Consider the following 6,000-nt stretch of genomic DNA (forward strand, 5'->3'; position numbering starts at 1 on the left):
AAAGTTTCCACAAAATGTTGATTCATTTCAACATCTAATCTGGGTCCCATATTTTGATTTTGCAAATCTGGTCACCCTATTTTATAGGCCTACATTTCCGTGTAGTACTTCAGAACTGATACAGCAACGAATCGATGAGAAAGAACAATGACCAGCCACATTACAGTGAAATAACAATTTATTTAACTACAGATCTTCTCTGGATCGTGATGACATATGCTACACAAATATTTGCATCTCCCACAGTACAGCTGGAAGTAAACACGCTTGGACCATCCGAACACGAATGACACTACGACAAAGGTACAACGTTTTCTCAAAGTGTAAATGGTTGCTCATATTTTGCATATTATTGACAGAACATATCACCGAGCAGATTACTTTAAAGTTTGTTTCAGTCAAATACTAACGTCATGTACTTGAGGCTGCACCGATTTCGACTGATTAGTCGTTATCAATAGCCCTACAAAAAAGTAAGAAATAGTTAACAAGAAGAAATACGCTGATAGCACATTGGTACTCGATAAACACGTTACCAAAATACATAAAACTTAAAAGTGACACCATGAAATATACTTCTTGCGGCAGAACGTCCTACAAAACTCAAGATTTCCGCGAAGCTCCTATTGGGTACTTGAATTAAATCTCCCTGTTTTTTGGACAGAAAACACAAGTTTACTTAAATAGAATGATGGAAGATAATTTATTGAAAGTAAAGTGTTTCGGCAGCAACCATCTTTTCCAAATTTTCGAGTAACGAGTGGATACCGCTACAAAAGAAAAAAAAATGAGATTCTTTTGAAAGGCTCCAGTCACGGATCCAGTTTTCGAAATCGTTAAAAAAGGCGTGAAGTGTTATTCGAAAGGATCGTGCTGCATGAGCCGAGATCGGAAGGGGGCGATGTGTGGTGAATACGGCGGATGGTGTAAGACATACATCCCATCGAAGTCCATTCAAGATTTCCTTCACCCAGTTTGCATCACGTCGTTTGGCACTATCACGGAGCGGAATGACTTTGTCATGTCTCTTAGCATATTGCGGACATTTGTCCAGGGCTTAATTTCGGCTGGAACGCGTTCCGGCACCTCCCAGAGACCCTTTTTTTTCCCTTTAACAGTTCAGCACTGGAGATTTGAAATAGTACACGTGTGTTAAATCACAACGTGACTATAATTTGCCGCTTGCTCCAGCACAAGTGAACGTGACAATGGGTCGCCAACGTTATGTAACTGGCAGGAGGTACTGTGTGTGTGTGTGTGTGTGTGTGTGTGTGTGGCCGGCGGGGAGGGGGGTGGGGGAAGTGGTAGAAGGGGGCGCGTTCCGGCACCTAAAAGTTTAGAAATTAAGCACTGCATTTGTCTTTAAGTGCACGATTCAAACTGAGTAATTGCGCTTCGTAGTGTTCAGCGCTGGCAGCAGCTCACGGTACATCACACCGACCAGGAGGAATTTTTTCATACACCTCAAAATCGTTGATTTTGAATCGTCGAAACCAATTTCTGCACGTTGTTTCGGAGAGAGCACGTTCTCCATACGCTTCCACTAGCACACGATGATTTTTCGCATCATATTTCTTGAGATTAAAGCAGATGAGTAACACTTCCCGCAAAATGCTGTTTTGGCGGTACAAAACCCGACACTGTTTTCAATCCACTGGAAAGTCACGTACAGATCTGAAAGCCTGATGTTTCTACTATTAAATAGGTCTCGCGTCGCTGCTCACTATGTTGCACTAGTGCAACTACTGCGCCACTTCAACAGCTGTAATATTAATTTGAGCTCCCAATACTAGAGGACTGAAATAAATTTTATTGCAAGTAGGTTGTCATTATAGTGCAATTTTCGTATAAAGTTGTTCTACGAGTTTTATTTGTTTCTCTTGGCCATATTGAAGATATTTCAACAAAATTTTGCTGTCAAGATGTAATTTATGCCCCATTTTAGAGCCAGGAACCACTAATGACGAAATTTTTATATTCCAGGATATACGACTGAGTGCTGTTTTTATCTCACAATTCCGTTCATCTGCTAGTTGTAAGGCGGACGCTTGGTTTCTGGTGGCAAAAGTCTTGTCCTCAGCAATGGTAGTAGGGATAAAATTATTGTTTTTGTTTGTCACAGCTAACTGAAAATACCGGGTGAGATGGAGAGTGGCAAGACACTGGATTTACATTCCCGAGGTCGGCAGCTAAAAATGTCTCGTCGACCAATTACATTTGTTTTTTTGCTGATTTACCTAAATCACTTAAGATAAATGTCGGGATGATACCTTTAAATAGGGCCCGGCTGATTTCCTTTCCTATCCTTTCGAAGTCCGAACCTGTGCTCCGTCTCTGATGACCTTGTCGTATAAGCGACGTTAGACCCTGTTTTAAGTGGACACGGAAATGGAGATGATTTACACTGATAAGTGAAGACATGATACCGCTCACCACGAGAATCAGTGCTGGTGGCGTTACAGGCATGAAACGCGGTGACGAAAGTACACTACTGGCCATTAAAATTGCTACACCAAGAAGAAATGCAGATGACAAACGGGTAATCATTGTACAAATATATTATACTAGAACTGACATGTGATTACATTTTCATGCAAATTTGGGTTCATAGATCCTGAGAAATCAGTACCCAGAACAACCACCTCTGGCCGTTATAACTGCCTTGGTACGCCTGGGCATTTAGTGAAACAGAGCTTGGATGGCGTGTGCAGATACAGATGCCCATGCAGCTTCAACACGATACCACAGTTCATCAAGAGTAGTGACTGGCGTATTGTGACGAGCCAGTTGCTCGGCCACCATTGACCAGACGTTTTCAATTTGTGAGAGATCTGGAGAATGTGCTGGCCAAGGCAGCAATCGAACATTTTCTGTATCCAGAAAGGCCCGTACAGGACCTGCAACATGCGGTCGTGCATTATCCTTCTGAAATGTAGGGTTTCGTAGGGATCGAATGAAGGGTAGAGCCACAGGTCGTAACACATCTGAAATGCAACGTCCGCTGTTCAAAGTGTCGTCAGTGCGAACAAGAGGTGACCGATACGTGTAACCAATGGCACCCCATACCATCACGCCGGGTGGCCAGTATGGCGATGACGAATACACGCTTCCAATCTGCGTTCACCGCGATGTCGCCAAACACGGATGCGACCATCATGATGCTGTAAACAGAACTTGGATTCATCCGAAAAAATGACGTTTTGCCATTCGTGCACCCAGGTTCATCGTTGAGTACACCATCGCAGGCTCTCCTGTCTGTGATGCAGCACCAAGGGTAACCGCAGCCATGGTCTCCGAGCTGATAGTCCATGCTGCTGCAAAAGTCGTCGACCTGTTCGTGCAGATGGTTGTTGTCTTGTAAACGTCCCCATCTATTGACTCAGGGATCGAGACGTGGCTGCAACGATCCGTTACAGCCATGCGGATAAGATGCCTGTAGTCTCGACTGCTAGTGATACGAGGCCGTTGGGATCCAGCACGGCGTTCCGTATTACCCTCCTGAACCCACCGATTCCATATTCTGCTAACAATCATTGGATCTCGACCAACGCAAGCAGCAATGTCGCGATACGATAAACCGCAATCGCGGTAGGCTGCAATTCGACCTTTATCAAAGTCGGAAACATGATGGTACGCATTTCTCCTCCTTACACGAGGTATCACAACAACGTTTCACCAGGCAACGCCGGTCAACTGCTGTTCGTGTATGAGAAATCGGCTGGAAACTTTCCTCATGTCAGCACGTTGTAGGTGTCGCCACCGGCGCCAACCTTGTGTGAATGCTCTGAAAAGCTAATCATTTGCATATCTCAGTATTTTCTTCGTGTCGGTTAAATTTCGCGTCTGTAGCACGTCATCTTCGTGGTGTAGCAATTTTAATGGCCAGTAGTGTATATATATAAGCAAAACAGACACAAATGGGGATCATTATAGCAGCAAGTGGGGAGAAATCGAGTGGCAGAGACTTTTACAAAGGCTAGACGAGCGGCGAAGCTGGTCAGCTGTTGGTGTCCGACTGTGGCTATAATCCCGAGTAGGCGGCAAGCAGGATTTGCGACGTTCTACACAACGCAAGTTTTTTGGAGTACACATTGTCGAACACGGACTCCACAGCAGACGACCCGTAAGTGTCGTCATGTTGACCCAACAATACGATTGCAGTGGGAACAGAATCGGCGAGATTAGACTGTAGGCCAGTGGATCGTGTCGCCTGGTTTCGCGTTTTTTTGTTACGCCAAGTCGATTGTCGTCATCCACGCGAACGGCTGCTCGATGCGTGTCCTATGCAACAGACGCAGGCCAGTGGGGCAGTATTATGCTATGAGGCTTCCGCAGGGCCTGTGGTGGCACCGTGACGGCTGTGGACTAGGACTTCTGATATTTTAAAAAAGTCAGGAATTCGATATCTCGATATTTAAAAAAGATATTATTATCGGCCCACGATATATCGAAAAAAGTATCGCTATATAGACGGAAACAATAATGACTTACTGGCCTTTAAAAATATCGGCTGCACATCGTAAATGTACTGCTGGTTTTAGAGCTGTGTATTTAAGAATTGATTTTTTATTAGATATTCTGTACATCAACAAGCTAGCAGCTTGCTTGGTTTTAAAGCTGTATATTTAAGAATTTATTTATTATTAGATATTCTTTACATCAAAAAGCTAGCAGCTTGCTTATCTACCTTAGAGCAAGAATTGAAAAGAAAACGGTGCACTTTCACGCTTGGCAATAACCACTTTGCTAATAATGGTATCTGCATGTAAGGGGCGCAATAAAAGATGTCCGGTGGGTCCATCGTTCGGCTTCGTCACAAATCGGATTTTGCGTGACACTTCCTATCGACCTCCCCCTTTTTTCATTTCTGCAAAAGCCAGCAACCTAGCAGTCATAGTGTCAAAATTTCGTGGTGAAGTTAAACGTTACAGTTTCTGTTGGTAGTGCCGGGCTCGGATTACGTCAGAATTTCCCTTCACACCTCTCCGCCTACTGCAAAGACCAGTCTTGTCATTTAGATTTGTGTTCATCAGTTTCAGCAACTGTTTTTGAAGAATGCTGATGTGAAGAAATAGCACACTACTTGCGTTTTTTTTTTACTCACAACTGGAGTGCTATTTATTCAATTCACATCGGAAATCTTGTTATTCCATTCACACCTCTCCCCGCCTTCCGCCCCCTCCTCCCCCCTCCAGTGCAGTCGGACTTCTTCTTTGTGCCAACTATATGTGCTTCACACAGTAAAAGAGAAAGATTGGATGTGATGAAATCTCAAAAAGTAGTAAACTTCTTCACACAGTGAAAATAAAATTATGTTCTACTATAATTTCAAAAGAACAATTTCAGATATATACCAAAAATTGCAGAAAAAATAGAATACAAAATAAAAATATCGGCACTCGATAATGCCATTTCGATATCGATATTTCGGTGAACACAATAATTCCAATATATATTGACCCCCTTTTGGAAAATATATCGATATTTTATCTGAAGCCCTACTGTGGACAACGTGAACAGTATTGGGGACCACCCACATTCTTCCGTGCTTGCTCTCTTTCCTGATAGCACTGGCATCTTCCAGCAGGACAACTGTTTGTGTCACAAGGCAACAGTCGTGTTACAGTGGTATGATGAGCATGATTGTGAACTGATGTTGATGTCTCGGCCACCAAATTCGTCTGATCTGAAACCGAAAGAACACATCTGGGACGCTAGCGGACGCCAGCTTCGCGACCACAGTCCACCGACTCGTAATTTACGGAAATGGTATGACCTGTGCGTACACATCCGGTTCCATATGCCTCCGGAAACCAATCAAGGACTTGTATAATCAAAGCCAAGCACAACCGCAGAGGTGGACCGACAAGCTATTAAGCAGCTGCTAAGAATGCAGTACAATTTGTAATGTAACTTTCTGTCGGAAGCAAAGATTAATACACTGCAGTATATGGATGATAATGGTATCCAGCTACTTGCAAAATCAAAGCACCTCTGCTG

The sequence above is a fragment of the Schistocerca serialis genome, chromosome 3 (assembly GCF_023864345.2).
Source record: "Schistocerca serialis cubense isolate TAMUIC-IGC-003099 chromosome 3, iqSchSeri2.2, whole genome shotgun sequence".
In the NCBI taxonomy this organism is placed as follows: Eukaryota; Metazoa; Arthropoda; class Insecta; order Orthoptera; family Acrididae; genus Schistocerca; species Schistocerca serialis.